The 23,204-nt window shown below is 41.9% G+C and overlaps 1 protein-coding gene and 1 pseudogene across 3 annotated transcripts in view; one reads left to right on the top strand and one right to left on the bottom strand.

Moving 5' to 3' along the window:
• RAI2 (retinoic acid induced 2) overlaps positions 1 to 23,204 on the top strand; it is a 402,071-nt gene that overhangs the window by 211,824 nt on the left and 167,043 nt on the right. The gene's annotated exons all lie outside the window — the stretch shown is intronic.
• LOC118889217 lies at positions 17,735 to 19,511 on the bottom strand (annotated as a pseudogene).

Below are 23,204 nucleotides of genomic sequence, written 5' to 3'. Positions count from 1 at the left end.
ACTTAACCTCCCCGTGCCTCACTATCCTCTTCTGTAAAATGGTAATAGAAATAGAAAATACCCCATAGGTTTGTTCTGAGGGTGAAATGAATTAGTATGTGTAACCCCCTCAAAGCCCCTGGCATGTGGTGAATGCTCAATAATTACCATTATCATTATCACTGTCGTTATCATTACTAAGCATCCCTTACTACCAGGCCCTCTGCTGAGAGCTGTATGTGTAATAGTTGAATCTTTTTTATTGAACTATATCATTCCACTGTATGAACACTATTTATCCATTCTTCTACCAATGAACACTTGAGTTTTTTGTATTTTTTTGGCTATTATTAATAAAGCTGCTATGAACCATCTTCTGCTTGTCCTTTGCAGGACATATGCGCCCATTTCTTTTGGGTACACACCTTGGAGTATAATTACTAGGTCACAGTTCAGCTTCAGTAGATACTGCCAAATAGTTTCCAAAGTATTGCCAATACTTATTCATTAAGCACTTATTTTGTGTCAAGCATGGAACCATGGAGCTACAGGGTAAACAGGACACAGAGTTAGAAGCACTACCCACCCCCCCGAATAGCACTTGAAACATCTTGGCTTTTACTATCCCCCTTTATCTTCCAGTAGAACATAATGAGTGCCACAGAACTGATAGAAGAGTTGAGAAGCAGAAAATATCAGCAATGTGCTTACAATCTCCCAGATCACAAAGCCAGTTAGCAGCAGAACTGGAATTAGTAGAGGAACAACAACAACAAAATTCCACTCTTTGCTCTATACAACTTGGTCATAAACCTTCAAAGGGAAGCCATCCTCGGGTTTATGCAGTAGTGGGCAGTTCGTGCCCCTGCCTGCCTTTATTAGACTAATGTGCAGTACATTAGCAGAGTGTATCTGGGACCCTAGGGAGCTCCTGAAATCCTTCTCTGTGCTCTTGAAAATCCCAGAATTGAGCTACCTGAGCTAATCCTTAGTTTGGCTCCAGGAGAAGGCAAACAAGAGGAACCTCCGTTGTTACCTTTCCCTCAGCGTAAGAAAACTGGATATCTTAAGAAAAAAGAGAGAAATAAAATATTCTGGTACCTACAGTTAAATGTTCTCCTTGCCACAGATCAGTACATTCTAAACTCAGCGTGCGGATGAATGGATACAAACAGTCCTGGGTAGAGGGGATAGACCAGGGTTTCTCCACCTTGGCACTATTGACGTTTTGGGCTGGATAACTCTCTGTTGTTGGGGGCTGTTCTGTGTACTGTAGGATGTTCAGCAGCATCCCTGGCCTCCACCCATAGATGTAAGTAACACCCCCTAGCCCCAGATGTGACAGCCAAAAATGTCTCTAGACATTGCCAAATGTCCCTTGGGGGGCAGAAGTGTCCCTGCCTGAACCACTGGGATATACTTAGGTTAAGAATGTGGGACAGTTGAACTTTTATATTTTTCGTCATTTCAAATCCTGAACATGTAAAGATTGTAAAGCAAAAGGGCTGACATTTAATATCACAGAACTTTGATACTCTCTAGACAAGTGTCAGGAACACTTAGTCTTTTACTTCTTTAAGGGAAATACACTAGAATACTAAAAAGAGTAATAAACAGAAAATCCCATTTCAATTCTTGAAAAGTCTGAATTATTCAATTTTTCAATATGATCTTATTTCAAATTCAGCAGAGTGAGTTCTTCAGTTACCTCTTTGTTGAATAATAATTTGCAATTGCATATCGGTTATATATTAATAGATATTTCCAAAGGGCTTTAAAGTCTTTGAAAACCATTTCTTCTCTTAAATGCTTAGTTCTTGTTGATATTATTGATATATGTGATTTTCTCTATCACTGAATAAAAGCGTTGGTAAACAGATGCTAAAATTTTGGACCTTGTCTAATTATGTCCAGCTGGGTCAGAGGATTATTTACTCCAAAGAAGGAACTTCTTTCCCATTATGATAAAGGTTTAACAGTTTGTATCTCTCTTATTCATTCATTCAGTTAAAGAAAGTAATTATTGAGCACTTACTGGTCTGCCAATGGCCAGCTCTGAGACCTTTGGAGGGGCACTCCGTCTTTTTAGAACCATCTATTAAATGAGATAGGTAGATTAACTGAAATGGCAGACAGTGCCAACTCACATCAACTGCTATTGGCTACCCAGAGCACTTGATTTATGAGGCTCCATCATCACTCAATGGCAGAGAAGGCTATCATTGATTACTGATGTCTGCCATGGGCACACTATGGGAAACGGATAGCACCCCACATGAATTCGCCATCCCTGGATTCCTAAGGCTTCAGATTCTATGATTTGCAAGAAATCTCCCTTCCCGCTTCAGTATAGTTTAGCGCGGGAGAGCAAGGTTATTTAAGTTTCTTACTTTGGAAACAGGCTGTATTCTCCCTTTTCCCTTATCCTCCGCTTCTAATTCTCTTGGTCCTAGAGAAGAATTGTAAGTTATTCCACAATATAATTCCCCCTAAGGTTAGTCTGCAATATTCTCTGACATCTTGTTCTGTCTTTGAAAAGATCAAATTAGGCAAAATTTGACCTCCCTTCATTCAGGGCTGTTTTGGGTAAATGATTTTTCAGTGCAGTGAGAGATGACTGTTTTCTTAATTTTGAGTAGATGAGAATAGACACCAATCAACAAACCTTTGGCTAAGGGGAGAAATCTTTTAAACTCACATTTTGCTTCAATTACATTGAGGACAAAGGAGCACATTGCACCCTGTGCATGAATAGATGCTCCATTATTCAAAACAACATCAACGAGCATTCCGTCCCCTATAGAAAATATGCAGTCACTGTTTAATTCAATGGTAGGATGCAAATTTAAATTCCCAGAAGGGGAAGACTGTTAATGCCATTTAAATTGGTTGTAAATTACAGATAATACGCTTGAGACCCCCGAATACAGATTAGTGGAGTATTGCTTTAGGAATTCAATTCTAGTTTGAACTTACTGTGTATTTATCTATGAAATATAAAGCCATGAAGGCTTGTTTACAGCTATATTTTATTGCCTATCTTTTTTATTTCTGAAGCAAATATTTCACTTTTCAATGCCACGGAGATGGTTCAGCGTACTATAAGGAAATGCCATGATGTTAAAGACAGATTAGCGCTCTCAGAGGCAGCTCCTTATTAAAAAACAAACAAACGAAACAAAACAAAACAAACCGAACACAGGGACACTACAACGGAATTTAATCAAGATATCACACTAGCTGACTCTTCTTTTTACCTCGTTTCCATTGGTGTTCCTGCAGTTTAAAAATCCCAGAGTCACAAGACAATCATGAGTTTCAGAAATTAGGGGATGGCTGTGATTATCTCTTGCTGCTAAAGTATATCGGCCACTTAGAGGTTGTTTCTCATTTCCACAGATTAACTAATCATGAGTGGGATGCCTGATGGGCGAGTCTTTGTTGGAAGAATTATTCCTTAAAAACAAGGGCTTTTCAGAAGGAGAAAGTGTTAGATAAAAATGGACACTTTTCAGCAAAGGTTTCAGAGTTTCCAGCTTGAAGAGTAGCAATTTCCCTCCCAGTTCATAGAAATAAAGAACGGTTCCCCCCTTGATGTGGTTTCATGTCTCAGGTAGGAAATAGGTTACTCAGGGTGATACAAATAAATCAGCTTTGAGCTCGTGTTCTCTCTCTGGCAGCCTATGGGGCGTGTTTTTATTTTGTGTGTGTGTGAAACTGAAAGGTATAAAAAAAAAAGTCACCATTGATATATATACCCAGAATGAAGCCAAGCTACGGAACAATGGAGGAATGCCTAATTCATTATGCCAGAAAATGGATTGTTACCATCAATACCACATGGAGTTAATCATTTCCAAAGAACTATAATGCCAAGTTATCCATAACACTGCACCTAAATGGAATAATGTTTTATTTTTTCTTTGATCTGTCAAAGGTGCTTCAAGCTTTGCCAGGACCTTAGTGACACTATCAACATTTCATTGTATAGTTCCTATGAATTACACAGACCTTGTGATATCCCAGAGGTTAATGGAATTTTAGAAATCCCTGGTATTATCTTTTTTACTTGTCATTTGTTTATGCATTGTAAAATAACACAGAACCTGCCCCCCTTTTCTTTTTCTGGCTATTTGCAATTAGCTTAAACTGAAGTTTTTTTCTCTACACCTAAGGATAAGGATGAAAACAGCCAGTTGAAATCCAAAGCTTCAAAAAAAAGGTGGATGAAATTCAGGTAATCTCTGCCTGTGTTAGGAGACTCTGACAAAGTGTGTGTGTGTGTTTGTGTGTGTGTGTGTGTTTGTGTATGTGTGTGTGTGTGTGTGTGTGTTAGTAGTGGTGGCAGGATCTCTCTGCCTTTTCCTTGACAAGATTTGGGTTAGAATAGTCCTGATGCACATAAAGTGAATGATGAGACTCTGGATTTCATTCTTAAATCTTCGGTCCTCTGGGCATCTGTATATCTTATCAGATGAGGCTGGAGGCTGGCTTCCAGTGCTAGCTGTGTCCACCTGTGCCAGCAGGGAGTGATCAGCACAGCAATGGTCATTCATCTTTTCTGTCTGTCCTGGGGGTGGGTTTGGGACATGCACACTCTTTCTGGGAGGAGCCATGGACCAGTGTTCCAATATGGTGGGTGGGCAGTGCTAGCCTGCTCTAGGTCCCCATAACCTGGTCCCCAACCCCCCAAGCTAACAGGAACAGAGAAGCAGGGCAGAACAAGTGCCAGACTGGGGGCCAGGTGACCTGGGTTCTTGCCTGGCCTCTGTCATCTTCTTTATCAGATCTCTGGGTCTCAGTTGAGAGTGATGAGTTTCCTCATCTTGAAAGCAAGGAGCGTCGTTCATTTTAACTAACATTTGGTGAGCACTTAACACATACTAGACTCTGCCCTGAATCCTGGACAAAAATAAAAGTAAGACATGATTCCTTTCCTTAAGGGGTTTAAGGTGAAGAACCAGAGTGGGTGTAGACAAACTTGTAGACAGATAATAACAATAAAATGCGGTAAGTTCTTAACCCCAGTATAAACAGAATGCTGTCAAAGCCTAGAGGGAGAACCACCAGGTAGATTTAAGATCACTTCAGCATAGCCATTAAAAGCATATACTTTCAAGCCAGACCACTTGGGTTCAAGAACTGGCTTTGCCTTTATAAGCTGTGTGACCTTGGGCAAGTCACTTAACCTCTCTGTGCCTCATTTTTCTCATCTTTCAAATGGAGGTCATAATCGTACCTACCTCTTTGGATTATTCAAGCAGTTATAACAGTGCCTGGCATGTAATGAGCCCTACCTATATTCATATATTATGATAATGTTCTAGAATTCTCACAGGTCCACGGGGCTGCAAAGGAACTAGTGAATGAAAGGGAATCCTTAACTGAAAAAAAAATCTAACTGCATTTCATAGGGAATGAAGATACATAAGCATATTTCATGCTTATTAGGTGTCAGTTGGTTCACTAACATCCCTGCCCCCATGAATGCCCATAAGTCAGGGCCCAGGCTGCCAAGCAGGAGCGTTTGGCATGGTTAGGGGTGTTCTGCATTAAGACTAGGGAAGGACCATTCTTTGATCTGCAGCGGGCTCCCAGGGAACACACACAGAGAAGCTAACCATCCCTGGCCCACCCGGCTCAGGCGGATCGTGGGAGAGAACATTTTCAGGCAGGAACATTTTCGGGCCTCACTGACTCCAGCGCCTGAGAAGGAAAACAGGAGGGTGAGTGGGTGTTTGTGCCTGGAAGTTGTAATGAACGTAGAGCTTGGCCCTGGCAGGAATGAGGGCCACGGGTTTGGCTGGATATCAGAGGACTCAGGCCAAGTGTGGGCAGCTGTGGGCTGCTTGGGAAGGTCCTTCTGGGAAGTGGGAGTCAAAAAGAGAAAGGGCAGAGAGATACGCAGGAGACTGGACTGAGGTCTTGATAAGGAACTTGAGAGGAAGGAGACCATGTTAGGCCTTGGAGATACAATAGTATCTCCAGAGAAGGACAGGAAAATAAGTCACATTAAGCACACACCTGAGACATTCATGGAGCAGAGATGGTCAGACTCATGGGAATAGGGATGCTCTGGTAAATTTTTTTTTAATTTATTTTTTATTATTTATTTATTTTTGGCTGTGTTGGGTCTTCGTTTCTGTGCGAGGGCTTTCTCTAGTTGCGGCGAGCGGGGGCCACTCTTCATCGCAGTGCGCGGGCCTCTCACTATCGCGGCCTCTCTTGTTGCGGAGCACAGGCTCCAGACGCACAGGCTCAGCAGTTGTGGCTCACGGGCCTAGTTGCTCCGTGGCATGTGGGTTCTTCCCAGACCAGGGCTCGAACCCATGTCCCCTGCCTTGGCAGGCAGATTCTCAACCACTGCGCCACCAGGGAAGCCCATCTCTGGTAAATATTTAACAACCATCTCCCTTCGGGGAAGAAGGGCAGAGAAGGGACTCCTTTATAGAATTTGCTGATTTCCCTAGTGTAAATACTACCACTGTGGCTGACTTCAAGCTACCACTGTGATGTCACTCGATGTGGAGTTGGGAAGAGTTGCTGGGTGGCACCCTATGATACGTGCTTTCCCCCCTACACATGTAGGAGAGATACAGGTAAGCTCAAGTGCCAGGATAAGAGTAAAATGTCGTAAATGGATTAGGAAGTGATGAGTTTTGAGTATTTATTACCTTTGTTTGAATATAATTTATCTAATTGTAAATTTCTATAATTTCATTTTAAATAATGACCATCATTTATAACGGGCTTCCAAAATTCCTGAAAATTTAACAGTTGGCCCTTGGAAGATGGTTCAAGCTAGCTCTAAAGCATATCAGTTTTCTCCATGGTAAAGTAGGAGCCTCCTTCTCATCATACTGTCTAGATCGCAGGGTTCTTGTGAGGGTCAGTAAAGTATGTGAAAGCATTTCAAGAACTGTAAGCAGCATATAAATATTATATACAAATAAAAATCATTCTCATGGGAAGAGTATAACCTAGTGGTTGAGAAGGCAGTTTCTGGAAACAGGTTGCCTAAGTTGAATCTTGGCTCTACTCTTTTTTAGCTGTGTGACATTGGGCATATCCTTGCCCTCTCTGAGCTTCAGTTTTCTCATCTGTAGAATTTGTGAGAGGCTTAACTGAGTTAATATTGTAAAGCACCTGGAACCGTGTCTAGCACACAGTAAGCACCATTTAAACATTGACTAAAATTGTTTTCAACTTGAGCAGCAGTAAGCCTGCAATTCTTCCAGAACCAGAGAGCCTTATAATTGGGGAACCCAAGAGCCTGGCCTCCACCCCATGCTTGGTTTTAAAGGGACAGCTCTCCTCTATGGTAATGGAATTGCTACTTTGCTAGCAGCCAATGCTTTTTAGATAATGAACCCTGAGGCCTATTGCGGAGATAAAGATGCTGCTAGAATCAGATTCCATGGCCACTCACCGCAGTAGTGGGGGGCGCTGGGGGAGGGAGTAGGGAGAGCTATCTTATTACATGCCTGGCTGGCTCAATTACTTCAGTCCTGACCTAGGCAGAGCCCCAGAGTTCCAGAGACCATTAGCTGCCCCGCAGAACCTGGTCTCATTTAGTATCTCAGGACAGGAAATGGAAGAAAAGCCTGCTCACCACAGGTCCCAGGGCTGGCCAGGGTAAGAAAGTAGACAGATGGGTGGAGAGAGATGGAGGACAGCTTGAGGCAGGGGACAGGAGCCATGGCTGCTACAGCAGCCACAGACTCCTTCAAGGAGTCTGGGATGTGAGGCAGACGGTTCTCAGGCAAAGTCAGGGACAGATTTGGAGGTGGGGATGGGGAGGAAGGTGGTCGGAAAGGTGGTCAGGGTCTCCTCATCAGGGACGAAGAAGTCAGGTGGCTTGGAATGAGACTACAAAGGCAGAAGTGAGAAAGGTTTAGTCCACAAGGAGGAAAAACATTAATGCAGGCTGCTAGGGCAAGGTTTTTCCAATTAAGGCTTTGCAACCATTACAGAGTCCTGACTCCCATGGAGTGGGTCAGATAGAACCAGCATTTCCTCTTTCTTAGCAAACTAAAATAGAAGAGTGTGGCATATACTGTCTGGGTGCTCATCAATCCCACTTGCTCTTCCTTGGGTGCTCAGACTATGTTTCTCTGTGGCCCTTACAGTTAGGTTGGAGCCTTGTAACTATGGCCGTGGAGTGTAGACAAAAGTGAGATAAGCCATGAAATCCCCTGGATGACTCTGTGTGTGTGTGTGTGTGTGTCTCTGTCTCTGTCTCTCTCCCCCTCTCGCTCCTTTCTACCACAATCCTGTGTTAAAGATGGTGGCATCATAATATGGAAAGAGCCTTGATCCCTGGAGGGGGAAGGAAGCCACTAAGTAGAGTTGCCTAATCTGCATTGGGCTAGGACATGAGCAAGAAATAAACTTTTATTTTGTTAAGCCATTGAGATTTAGGGCTTCAGAGCCTAGCAAGCATTGTCCTGACTAATAAAAATAACAGAATGAAATGGAATGGAGTGGAAAGGAAGGAATATAATGGAATAAATTAGAATAGAATGGAATGGAATACAATAGAATAGAAACTATCAGAGTACACTGCAGTTAGTAAAAAGTAAATTGGTTTGTTGAAACGTTTGTTTCAGTTCATATATAGACTACTTTTTTTTTTAAACAATCACTTTTGTTATTTATTTATTTATTTATTTATGGCTGTGTTGGGTCTTCGTTTCTGTGCGAGGGCTTTCTCTAGTTGCGGCAAGTGGGGCCCACTCTTCATCGCAGTGCGCGGGCCTCTCACTATCGCGGCCTCTCTTGCTGCGGAGCACAGGCTCCAGACGCGCAGGCTCAGTAATTGTGGCTCACGGGCCCAGGTGCTCCGCAGCATGTGGGATCTTCCCAGACCAGGGCTCGAACCTGTGTCCCCTGCATTAGCAGGCAGATTCTCAACCACTGCGCCACCAGGGAAGCCCTAGACTACTTCTTAATAAAAGTTTTATTTTTTGCTGGAGGAAGAGGTTAAAAGTTTTGAAAATCACTGCCTTAGAGCTAGAAAGAGATCTGTGGTGTGTGATAGAAGAAAAAGCTTTAGGTAAGATGGGGATTCCATATTTACCACCCTTTTAAGGAAGGTGCTCTAGACTTTCTGGGCACCCCTATCTTATGTCTAGTTTTAGTGGAAGTTTGCGATTTGTGCCTGCCAGTCTACTTTCTCTTCCACTGGGAATAGCATCTCAGTCTTAGTCCATATAGTTTGTTTGGGGCTGGCTCTACCCCCTTGAGATCAAGGTGGAGGACACATGTATGAAGCCTGGAAAATCAAAGTGTTTCATTCCTGAAGCCACAGTGATTGGTTCAGGGATGAACACAAGACCCAAATTGGTCCACTCAGAGCTAAAACTGGGACTTTGGCTGGAGTGATGAAATGACAAATAACATACAAGGGAACTCCCATAAGGTTAACAGCTGATTTCTCAGTAGAAACTAAACAAGCCAGAAGGGAGTGGCATGATATATTTAAAGTGATGAAAGGGAAGAACCTACAACCAAGATTACTCTAGCCGGCAAGGATCTCATTCAGATTCGATGGAGAAATCAAAAGCTTTACAGACAAGCAAAAGCTAAGAGAATTCAGCACCACCAAACCAGCTCTACAACAAATGCTAAAGGAACTTCTCTAAGTGGGAAACACAAGAGAAGAAAAGGACCTACAAAAAAAACCCAAAACAATTAAGAAAATGGTCATAGGATCATACATATCCATAATTACCTTAAAGGTGAATGGATTAAATGCTCCAACCAAAAGACACAGGCTCGCTGAATGGATACAAAAATAAGACCCATATATATGCTGTCTACAAGAGACCCACTTCAGACCTAGAGACACATACAGACTGAAAGTGAGGGGATGGGAAAAGATATTCCATGCAAATGGAAATCAAAAGAAAGCAGGAGCAGCAGTACTCATATCAGATAAAATAGACTTTAAAATAAAGACTATTACAAGAGGCAAAGAAAGACACTACATAATGATCAAGGGATCAATCCAAGAAGAAGATATAACAATTGTAAATATTTATGTGCCCAACATAGGAGCAACTCAATACATAACGCACCTGCTAACAGCTATAAAAGAGGAAATCCACAGTAACACAATCATAGTAGGGGCCTTTAACACCCCACTGTCACCAATGGACAGATCATCCAAAATGAAAATAAATAAGGAAACACAAGCTTTAAATGATACATTAAGCAAGATAGATTTAATTGATATTTATAGGACATTCCATCCAAAAACAACAGAATACACTTTCTTCTCAAGTGCTCATGGAACATTCTCCAGATAGATCATATCTGGGGTCACAAATCAAGTCTTGGTAAATTTAAGAAAATTAAAATCCTATCAAGTATCTTTTCAAACCACAACGCTATGAGACTAGATATCAATTACAGGAAAAAATCTGTAAAAAATACAAACACATGGAGGCTAAACACTGCATTACTAAATAACCAAGAGATCACTGAAGAAATCAAAGAGGAAATCAAAAAATACCTAGAGACAAAAGACAATGAAAACACAATGATCCAAATCTATGGTATGCAGCAAAAGCAGTTCTAAGAGGGAAGTTTATAGCTATACAACCTACCTCAAGAAACAACAAACATCTCAAATAAACAATCTAACCTTACACCTAAAAGAACTAGAAAAAGAAGAACTAACAAAACCCAAAGTTAGTAGAAGGAAAGATATCATAAAGATCAGAGCAGAGATAAATGAAATAGAAACAAAGAAAACAATAGTAGAGATCAATAAAACTAAAAGCTGGTTCTTTGAGAAGGTAAACAAAATTGATAAACCATTAGCCAGACTCATCAAGAAAAAGAAGGAGAGGACTCAAATCAATAAAATTAGATATGAAAAAGGAGAAGTTACAACAGACACGGCAGAAATACAAAGAATCCTAAGAGACTGCTACAAGCAACTCTATGCCAATAAAATGGACAACCTGGAAGAAATGGACAAATTCTTAGAAAGGTGTAACCTTCCAAGACTGAACCAGGAAGAAATAGAACATATGAACAGACCAATCACAAGTAATGAAATTGAAACTGTGATTAAAAATCTTCCAACAAACAAAAGTCCAGGACCAGATGGCTTCACAGGTGAATTCTATCAAACATTTAGAGAAGAGCTAACACCCATCCTTCTCAAACTCTTCCAAAAAATTGCAGAGGAAGGAACACTCCCAAACTCATTCTGTGAGGCCACCATCACCCTGATACCAAAACCAGACAAAGATACTACAAAAAAAGAAAACTACAGACCAATATCACTGATGAATATAGATGCAAAAATCCTCAACAAAATACTAGCAAACAGAATCCAACAACACATTAAAAGGATCATACACCATGATCAAGTGGGATTTATCCCAGGGATGCAAGGATTCTTCAATATATGCAAATCAATCAATACACCATATTAACAAATTGAAGAATAAAAGCCATATGATCATCTCAGTAGATGCACAAAAACCTTCTGACAAAATTCAACACCCATTTATGATAAAAACTCTCCAGAAAGTGGGCATAGAGGGAACCTATCTCAACATAATAAAGGCCATATACGACAAACCCACAGCAAACATCATTCTCAATGGTGAAAAACTGAAAGCATTTCCTCTACGGTCAGGAACAAGACAAGGATGTCCACTCTCACCACTGTTATTCAACATAGTTTTGGAGGTCCTAGCCACGGCAATCAGAGAAGAAAAAGAAATAAAAGGAATAGAAATTGGAAAAGAAGAAGTAAAACTGTCACTGTCTGCAGATGACATGATACTACACATAGAGAATCCTAAAGATGCCACCAGAAAACTACTAGAGCTAATCAATGAATTTGGTAAAGTTGCAGGATACAAAATTAATGCACAGAAATCTCTTCCATTCCTATACACTAATGATGAAAAGTCTGAAAGAGAAATTAAGGAAACACTCCCATTTACCATTGCAACAAAAAGAATAAAATACCTAGGAATAAACCTACCTAGGGAGACAAAAGACCTGTATGCAGAAAACTATAAGACACTGATGAAAGAAATTAAAGGTGATACAAACAGATGGAGAGATATACCATGTTCTTGGATTGGAAGAATCAACATTGTGAAAATAGCTATACTACTCAAAGCAATCTACAGATTCAAAGGAATCCCTATCAAATTACCAATGGCATTTTTTACAGAACTAGAACAAAAAATCTTAAAATTTGTATGGAGACACAACAGACCCCGAATAGCCAAAGCAGTCTTGAGGGAAAAAATTGGAGCTGGAGGACTCAGACTCCCTGACTTCAGACTATACTACAAAGCTACAGTAATCAAGACAATATGGTACTGGCACAAAAACAGAAATATAGATCAATGGAACAGGATAGAAAGCCCAGAGATAAACCCACGCACCTATGGTCAACTAATCTATGACAAAGGAGGCAAGGATATACAATGGAGAAAAGACAGCCTCTTCAATAAGTGGTGCTGGGAAAACTGGACAGCTATATGTAAAAGAATGAAATTAGAACACTCCCTAACACCATCCACAAAAATAAACTCAAAATGGATTAGAGACCTAAATGTAAGACCAGATACTATAAAACTCTTAGAGGAAAACATAGGAAGAACACTCTTTGACATAAATCACAGCAAGATGTTTTTTGATCCACCTCCTAGAGTAATGGAAATAAAAACAAAAATAAACAAATAGGATCTAATGAAACTTAAAAGTTTTTGCACAGCAAAGGAAACTACAAACAAGACGAAAAGACAGCCCTCAGAATGGGAGAAAATATTTGCAAACGAATCAATGGACAAACAATCTCCAAAATATATGAACAGCTCATGCAGCTCATTAAAAAAACAAACAGCCCAATCCAAAAATGGGCAGAAGACCTAAATAGACATTTCTCCAAAGAAGACATACAGATGGCCAAGAAGCACATGAAAAGCTGCTCAACATCACTAATTTTTAGAGAAATGCAAATCAAAACTACAATGAGGTATCACCTCACACCAGTTAGAATGGGCATCATCAGAAAATCTACAAACAACAAATGCTGGAGAGGGTGTGGAGAAAAGGGAACCCTCTTGCACTGTTGGTGGGAATGTAAATTGATACAGCCACTATGGAGAACAGTATGGAGGTTCCTTAAAAAACTAAAAATAGAATTACCATATGACCCAGCAATCCCACTACTGGGCATATACCCATAGAAAACCATAATTCAAAAAGACACATGCACCCCAATGTTCATTGCAGCACTATTTACAATAGCCTGGACATGGAAGCAGCCTAAATGCCCATCGACAGATGAATGGATAAAGAAGGTGTGGTACATATATACAATGGAATATTACTCAGCCTTAAAAAGAAATGAAATTGGTTCATTTGTAGAGACGTGGATGGATCTACAGACTGTCATACAGAGTGAAGTAAGTCAGAAAGAAAAAAACAAATACCGTATATTAACGCATATATGTGGAACCTAGAAAAATGGTACAGATGAACCGGTTTGCAGGGCAGAAATTGAGACACAGATGCAGAGAACGAATGTATGGACACCAAGGGGAGAAAGTGGTGCTGAGGGGAGTGGTGGTGTGATGAATTGGGAGATTGGGATTGACATATATACACTAATATGTATAAAATGGATAAGTAATAGGAACCTGCTGTGTAAAAAAAAAAAATAAAATTCAAAAAAAATAAAATAAAATGTCCTGTTGGAAACCATGGAACAAATCCCAAAATAGGAGACTATATGGGGTTGAGGAAGAATTAATGACCATAGAATGCTCCTTAAGAGCAATAGTGTCATAATACCATTGACCTTATTTTCCACTGTACAGGTCTTTTACATACCGTGATTTATTTTATTGTTGAAATAAGAAACCATCTAGGTCACCACAGAGCACCGAGCTGAGCTCCCTGTGCTATACAGCAGGTTCCCACTAGCTATCACAAACAGCATTTTAAAGAGAGTTACTGTCTTCAGGAAGTTGACAGCCTGAGATGGGCAGACCCACCCAAGGGGCTTTAACACTTGAGAACCAGAATGTGTCAAAGGGACTAAAAATCTGACCCTTCAAGTTTTATCAAGTTCTGACTTTATTTTTCAGTTTTAGATCTGTAACCCAGTTTATCCAGTTGGCATTGGTATTTGTACATGGTATATAAGGGGCGAAGACACATGATGGTTTACATATGGCTATCCCATTTATCCAGCACCATTCTTTGCAAAGACTATCCTTTTCCCACTGCTCTGTTGTGAATCATTTATCATAAATCAAGTGCTCACATACATGTTCTGGATACTTTATTCTGATCTATTGATCTATTTGATTTTCTGGGTGCGAAAACCCACAATGTTTTATATATTAGAGCACTGTAATAAAGCATAATTTTTAAGAGTAAAAAAAAACAAGTTTATCAATGCAACAGCCTAAAAATGACAATGAAAGCCCTTCTTATACCATGATTCAGAAATATGCCAACTACTTAATTGGCAATTAATCAATCTCATATTCTACCAGTCGATTTTAGGCCCCAGATACCCACCCTTGATAACCATGCATGAAAGAAAATATGATTCCACCATAGACTCATAGAATGCTAAATCTGAAGGAGGTCTACAGATCGGCTGGTCCAACTCACACACAATTATTGAGATCCAGAAAATTGGGTGCCTTTTCCAGGGCAACACAGCTAGTTAGTGGCCAAGTGCCAGGGGCCAGGGCCCCTATCTCTGAACATCAGGGAAGGCATGGTACTCAGGGTGGCATCATGTAGAAGTTCCAAACACAGATCATGGGGTCCGATAGAACTGGTAAGAATCCCAGTTCTGCTGCTTACTGATGGTGTGAGTATGGCCAAGTTACTTAACTTCACTGAGCCTCTGATTTCTCATCTGTGAAATGGGGGATAATTATGAAACTACCAACCAGGGTTCATTATGGGAGTTCAGTGAGTTGATGCACAGAAAGTACATAACATCTTGCCTGGTCCAGTTTGTAGTAAGCACTTATAAAGTCCAGATCTCTCAAGAATGAAACATTCTGGTCTGTACCTTAAAGAAGTGGACTCTATGCCGAGTGAAGAGGTTTGGTTAATTATTTTCTAGTTGGAGGATGATCAAAGGTTGTCCAGGCCGGCACTGCCACCAGCCCTCTGGGAGAAGTAAGTGGCTGCTGGCCTCACTTGAGTACCTGTGAGGTTACTGCATACACACCTCTCTTCCCTGAATACCGACAGATAACTCCTTGGCTTGTCCCTTCTGAGACATTTCCCTCCACCTGTGAATGATGGTTCAATGCCTCCAGGCATAATGCACCTCGATCTGATTCCTTCCCCGCTTGATTCTCCTTGTCACCCCTCAGAGTTGAGGGCTCCCTGTGGATGTCTGCAAGGGGCTGCGATGTCATCAGCTTTCTGCCTGCTCATGCCAGGGAGCCGCACAATGCACCCTTGGGGCAATAAAAGTCCACCTGCTCAGCTTTGGCATCGGGCACCTCAGAGCACCCTGGTGACCTCAAATCCTGGGGCAACCTCCAGAACTCAGCTATAAATCAATGGAGAGAACTGCTGGGGGCCCAAAACAGAAGCAGTTGAGAGGAGAGCACAAGCGAACATTCCCATCCAGGTGTGTGGAACATATCTTACACCAGGAATGGTACCAATTACCGGAGAGAAAGGGTTAAATCTCCTTTGGGCTTTCTGAGGCCTGGGCGGGCGTTCACAAGCATTTCTTACAGATGTACAGTGTGCCAGGCATTCTCTTAAGCCCACAAGTAGGGTACAAAGATGAACAAAATGGCAACATCCCTGCTTTCTATGCGCTCACAGTCTTCTGGGAGAAGCCAGACTCAGAAACAATGACAGCATAGCGTGCTCAGTATTGAATTTGCCGCGCGTGTGCCGATAGCAAGGTACGCAGGAGACGCGGCTGCTGGTGCTGTTGGAGGTAGAGGGAGGGGCGAGCAAGTCTTCATGGAAGAGGTGACATTCTAAGTGGGTGCTCGACAATGACTGGGGGTTGGCTAAAGGGATAAGTGAAATTCAGGCCTAAGGAACAGCATGTGCAAAAGAGGACAGCAGTCTGAAAGAACATAGAGTGTTTGGGGGAGTACAAGCTACCTGCTGGGAAGGGGAGGAGGTGGTGGAAAAGGAGGTTAGAAGGATGGTTTGGAGCCAGACTTGAGAGCGCTTGGCTGCATATATAATCAGAAGTTGGTCCTTTGTTTCATAGGCATAGTGGAGCTACTGACGATTATTGAGCAGGGGAGTGATACGCAGTTTTGTATTTCAGAAGGATAACGCTGCTCCCAGCGTTGGGGGTGAAGCAGAGAGGCCCGAGCTAAATGCAGGGAGGGCACTCCGCAGGCTCTGGCTTCACCTAGGCTGGACGAGATGGGATCTTCCATGCGGACAGGCCCCTCGGGGCAGGGGCTGGCAGAGTTCTATCTAGCAACAGCCTGGCCAGACTTAACTTACGCACATTCCTTCCATATTCCCCAGACTCCAACTAGCAGTAAGTGCTCCATATACATTTGTTAAAGGAATGCACAAATGTGGGCTGTCCTGTCCCCCCAGGGTTCCCCGTGATGTGGATCAGCAACCTCGCGAGACCCCAAATTGTGCTTGGATCTGGACCTCCTGACGTAGAACACAGAAGGCTCAGTCTGCAACAGGGCACACCGGGACTGGTGTTGCTCTGCTCCTGTCACTCTAGGTAGCAAAAGGCTCATTATTTAGGAGGAGCAATGGAAACGGACTATCAAGGTTACTCATCATCCACAGATTTTGTACAGAGGTCAGCAAAAAGGGAGCAGAAATCAGTCAGATGATTTAGACCATCACGCCAAAATGCTACAGATACAGGGGTTTGCTGGCCTCCACACTTGTCTCTTACAGTGCCAGGGTCCATTCAGAGCTGTTAGATCACCTTTGTGTCTTTTACATCCCGAGGGGTGCCCTCAGACAAAAACTCAAGTGCAAGTTGGTTATTTGGAAGGAGGTCCCAGGAAACACTGGTTGGAAAGTGGAGGAGTGAGAAGAGAAGGGAAGGGAGCCACAGCTGCATGTGATAATAAGCAAGTGCCCATCATGGGCTCTTGGAGATCAACCCCAGCAGGGACCTTTTGGGGAGAGTGCTGAACACGTTCCAGAGTTATCCCACCAGTGGGATGAGGAAGCTGGGGTATTCCTCCACCAACTCCCCACCTGTCATTGTTTCAGGGCTGCTCTCAGGGGGACTAACTCTCCAGCACTTCTGTCTTGCCCTGAGCACCAGCTACGTTTGTTCTCATAGATAGTTACAGAAGTTTGCAGCAAGCAGCCTTGGGTGTGTAGAGGGAGGAGGAGGTTGTGTGGAGGTGCCAAGAGGGTCTGTTACAGGTGCTTATAACCACAGGGAGGGCATCCAGGCTCACCCTCCGGAGATTCTTCAGTCCTGAGTTGAGAGAGGAAAGGGGGCTTGCTAGACACTGAGGTTTAATGGAAATGCATTGCGTTTTCATATGGGGTGTTGAGGTGCACGTGTCAGGAGCCTGAATTTTTAAAAAGTTATCTTTGTGTCTCATTCAAAATACAAATCACATTATCCCTTGGGCTTCAGCATCTTTTCTAGCTTGTAGGGGGGTGGGCAGTAGGGTAATAACATTACATGGCATGGTTGGGGGGTAGCCTTTAGTATCCCCATAATTAACTTCCTCCAAAGCCACTTTTTTGGGGGGAGCTGCTTGGTCAATACGTTTATTACTGTCTTTATCTGAAAAATCTTCATAGAAAAGTGTGGTTTGGTTTACTAGCTCTCAGCTGCCCATTCCTGAGCTCTGAGGAAGCTTGCCCTCTTCTGAGCTACCTGATCTTTGTTCTGGGCAAGAGACATTTTGGGATGGTTCCTCTTCCTCTTTTTAACTTCTTTCTTAGGCTTCTTATCATAGACTGGATTCTCTCATATAGCAGCATGAGCTTTCTTATACATCTCCTCCATCATGGCTGGAGTTTTGTTTTTTATGTATTAAGAAAATTGTTTCTTATAAGCATCTTCATCTTCTTCAATTAGGTAATGCATATCATCTGCAACTTTTTTAACATCTTTATTGGAGTATAATTGCTTTACAATGGTGTGTTAGTTTCTGCTTTATAACAAAGTGAATCAGCTATACATATACATATGTCCCCATATCTCTTCCCTCTTGCATCTCCCTCCCTCCCACCCTCCCTATCCCACCCCTCTAGGTGGTCACAAACCACCGAGCCGATCTCCCTGTGCTATGCGGCTGCTTCCCACTAGCTACCTATTTTACATTTGGTAGTGTGTATATGTCCATGCCACTCTCTCACTTTGTCCCAGCTTACCCTTCCCCCTCCCCATGTCCTCAAGTCCATTCTCTAGTAGGTCTGAGTCTTTCTTCCCGTCCTGCCCCTAGGTTCTTCGTGACATTTTTTTTTCTTTCTTAGATTCCATATATATGTGTTAGCATACAGTATTTGTTTTTCTCTTTCTGACTTAACTTCACTCTGTATGACAGACTCTAGGTCCATCCACCTCATTACAAATAACTCAATTTTGTTTCCTTTTATGGCTGAGTAATATTCCATTGTATATATGTGCCACATCTTCTTTATCCATTCATCCGATGATGGACACTTAGGTTGCTTCCATGTCCTGGCTATTGTAAATAGAGCTGCAGTGAACATTGTGGTACATGACTCTTTTTGAATTATGGTTTTCTCAGGGTATATGCCCAGTAGTGGGATTGCTGGGTTGTATGGTAGTTCTATTTTTAGTTTTTTAAGGAACCTCCATACTGTTCTCCATAGTGGCTGTATCAATTTACATTCCCACCAACAGTGCAAGAGGGTTCCCATCTGCAACGTTTTGACCCATGATGTGCTTCCAGTGTACTTCTGTGTTGAATGCCTTGTTTTCTGAATCATAACCAGGGAACCATTTGGTACTGTGAGGGATAGACAAGCCTCCATCCACAGCGTCCTTCAGGGCCCCAAAAACTTTATTTCTAGTAGTAAATCTAGCAAGCCCTGCATCCAAATAGCAGGTGAAGGCACCAGGTTGACCATCAATGCTTTCCACATTGTATTCATCGCTGGGTACCTCCACGTGGCCTTCATAGATCTTGTCCATGCCAAACTGATTGAGAAGCCTTTGGGCCATCAGTGGACCAGTAACTGTACTGCAGCATAATTTGTCAGGCCAACCTTCACGCCATACTTTGGGAGTTCATGAGCATTAGCTGCCCAGACTGTCATATCCCCTTCTCTACAGGCATAAGCAATCTGACAAATGATATCTCTGTTGGTTACATGAACTCATCCTGTATTTGGGTGTATTGTACTTATTTTTGTTCTGGATTGCCAAGCATTTCCCAGCATAGTAATCCGTTTTACCCTCTTGTCTTCTTCTAAATTTCACTTGGTATCTCTTGAAGTAGGTCTTATTCTTTACAACCTTAACCAACCCCATCCTGCGGGACAGAGACCCGTGTCCACAGCTCGTCACAGACCTGCAGCCTCCAAAGCCACTTTGAACGAACACGCAGTTACCATGGAGTAGCCAGACGTGTCTCCTAGCCCACCTCCGGCCCTATAGAACACAGTGCCATGCCACAGCCTAAGACGCTCCAGAGCTGCCACTCCTCAGAAACTTTGGACCAGTGCTGGGCAAACCAGTGAGACTGAGAATCACCTGGGGCATGTGTTTAAAAGGCAGTTCCTGGGCTGTACTCCTGAGATGCTGATTCAGGAGGTCTGGAGTAGGACCTAGGAATCTACATTTTAGACCAGACTCCCAGGTGATTCAAAATAAGGTCCAGAATGTTCAAAGAACAGAGGATATGAAACCTTGTCTACAAACTGGGCAACAAGAGAAGATATCAGTAGACCCTAATTAAAAACATGGGGTTGGTGGGGAGGGGGAATCCTGCAAGTTTTAACACTTGCTTACCTTGGATGAATATTCCTACCTCCTACCTGTGTGCTTGCTTCTTGGGGAAAAGGGACTTTGTGTGGTGGCTCCGTAGTCCTCCACACTCCTTCAGGGTGAACATGATACACCCGCGTCTGCTCTATTAAAAGACACTAAGCAAACGGGAAAGCTCTATGTCAACCCTAGCTTAGAATTCAGGTCATTCCCAGCCTCTGAAGAGGAGACTAGACGCCTTCATATGAATAATAAGCTCTCTGGAGACCCTTAGTTCCACCCAGTAGTTTTCAATGCTTGGGACAGGCATGAGCCACTGTCTCATATTTCCAGTCCTTTGCAGAGTCCTACAGAACCCCCCTCCCACCACAAAATTTTTAATTGCCCTGGCATTAACACGGTTTTGCTGGACCTAAACTCTCAGGACATATGAGTTGAGCTAGAGAAGAACTGCTTCTCAGTATATAAAAAAACAGGATCTCCTTAGTCCTATGCCATAAATTAGGCTGTTGGAAAGGAACATGGTAGCTCTTTTAAGTCACCAAGATATGCTTTGGAGCTGCACTTATGCAACAGGAGAAAGACAGCTACTTAATAAACCTCAGATGGGGGCTTCCATTCAGCTTCTTCAGTCCACCGATTTGATTCTATCCATTCCATGATGTCCCTGATATGCTTGTATATTTGCATTCACGATCTAGTGTGAGCTCTTTACTTTTGCTTTCACTTTAATCTGCATCCATGAATTACCCACAGATACTCAGATCTCTAAATCATAGGGTGAATTAAGGTCATGGATTAAATTAGGACTATGACATTGAAGGTGAATCTCTTAGAGCAGCTCTTTGTAATAATTTGAGGGGCTCCCAGGCCCATATGAAAAGCCCACAAAAGCAGTAGACGCTCTTCCCAGAAAAATACACCTATAGACAACATTTTGCATATAATTGTGTAGACCCCTCAGGTTAAGAATCCACAACTCATACCCAGAAAAAAAATAATCCCAATGAGACGTAAGAGGCTAGGGTGGGAGGAAGGGGAGGGGCAGAATAATGAAGAAGGGCAAGTCCCAGGTGAGCAGCCCCTGTGTTAGTTGAAGTGACATAACACTAGCTGCTGTAACAAACAACTCTCCAAATTTAAGTGTCTTGACACATAATGGTCCTGGCCAGCGACTGAGTGACTTTCCCATGGCAAGTGAGTTACTCAGGGACTCAGGCTTCTTCTGCCTTGTACCTCTACCATCCTCCAGAGCCTCAGTCCTGTGCAAAGAGCCAGCAAGAGGAGAAAAACCATGGATAAGGTACATTTACTTCTTCAAAATCCCAGCCCAGAAGTGCTGCCTCTCACCTCCAGTCATATTTCATTGATGGGAACTGGTTACAGGGCCACATATGGATGGAAACGGGGCTGGAGAATGTATCCCCTGTCAGGGTAGCCATTTCCTAGCAACAACACCACGGAAAGGGGAGCATGAGCTTTTGGTAGGCAGAAAGCTATATCTCTTCCTAAGCATTGCATGCAAGTGAAATCAGGTTAAAATAAATGGCAAGGATGACCTTGAGAGGGAAAAGGAGCCATCAAAAGATATTATGAAGCCCCAGGCATGTGTACAATAGGGCAGCTGTGGCTCCACCTTATTGGTAGCAAGTAAGTGAGATTGCAGATAAATTGCCTTCCAGTCTCAGAACTTTCTAGAACCAGATGGTCTAGCCCCTCCTTCTCTCTAGCTCTATCCTTCTTTCATCCTACTTCTAAACAGAAGTGCCATTTCAGGAGCAGTTTCCCATTTATAATGGATGCTTTGTACCCATCCATCTGAACCAGAATTTGGTTGGTTAATTGAAAAAAAAAAGATAGTTAAAACAGGGAATCATTGAAAAAATGGTATATACAAACTGTAGATATTTTATTTAACTTAAAACATGTAAATATACATTCATTCACTAAACTTTTGTTGTATAGCCAAGTCATTTTCTTTGAATATAAATCTGCTGATAGGAGATACAGGCTTTCCTTCTCTCATGAACTGTCCCTAAAATGCACTGTCTGTGATTTCCAGTTTTGAAAGTGGAGCAAGAATGTAAGACATTTGTGAAACAAGCTCAGCACGTAATCCTCCCAATTTTTTAATGATTTTCAATCTTTTACAGTTGTTTGGCACACACATAACTCAACAGTAATTTTTGTCTATTTTTAAATTAAAGTATAGTTAATTTATCATGTTGTGTTAGTTTCTGGTGTACAGCAAAGTGATTCAGTTATATATATGTGTGTGTGTGTGTGTGTGTGTGTGTGTGTATATATATATATATATATTCTTTTTCATATTCTTTTCCATTATGGTTTATTACCAGATATTGAATATAGTTCCCTGTGCTGTACAGTAGGGCCTTGTTTGTATCTGCTAATCGCAAACTTCTAATTTGTCCCTCCCCCACCCCCTTTCCCCTTGGATAACCGTAAGTTTGTTTTCTGTCTGTGACTCTTTTTCTGTTTCATAGATAAGTTCATTTGTATCATATTTTAGATTCCACATATAATAGATATCATATGGTATTTGTCTTTCTCTGTCTGACTTAGTATGATAATCTCTAGGTCCATCCGTGTTGCTGCAAATGGCATTATTTCAATCTTTTTATGGCTGAGTAGTATTCCATTGTGTATATACGTACCACATCTTCTTTATCCATTCATCTGTTGATGGGCATTTAGGTTGCTTCCATGTCTTAGCTATTATAAATAGTGCTGCTATGAACATTAGGGTGCATGTATCTTTTCGAATTAGGGTTTTCTCCAGATATATGCCCAGGAATGGGATTGCTGTCAATAGATTATATGGCAACTCCATTTTTAGTTTTTTAAGGAATCTTCATACTGTTTTCCATAGTGTCTGCACCAATTTACATTCCCACCAACAGTGTAGGAGGGTTGCCTTTTCTCCACACACTCTCCAGTATTTAATATTGCGGACTTTTTAATGATTGCCATTCTGACTGGTGTGAAGTAATACCTCATTGTAGTTTTTATTTGCATTTCTCTAATAATTAGTGATGTTGAGCATCTTTTCATGTGCCTGTTGGTCATCTGTATGTCTTCTTTGGAGAATGTCTATTTAGGTCATCTGCCTATTTTTTGATTGGGTTGTTTTTTTGTTATTGAGTTGTATGAGCTGTCTATATATTTTGGAAGTTAAGCCCTTGTAGGTCGCATAGTTTGCAAATATTTTCTCCAATTCCGTAGGTTATCTGTTCGTTTTGTTTATGGTTTC

This window comes from Balaenoptera musculus, chromosome X (genome assembly GCF_009873245.2).
Source record: "Balaenoptera musculus isolate JJ_BM4_2016_0621 chromosome X, mBalMus1.pri.v3, whole genome shotgun sequence".
Lineage (NCBI taxonomy): Eukaryota > Metazoa > Chordata > Mammalia > Artiodactyla > Balaenopteridae > Balaenoptera > Balaenoptera musculus.
The sequence above is the reverse complement of the archived record's forward strand: the minus strand, read 5'-3'. Positions and strand labels throughout refer to the sequence as shown.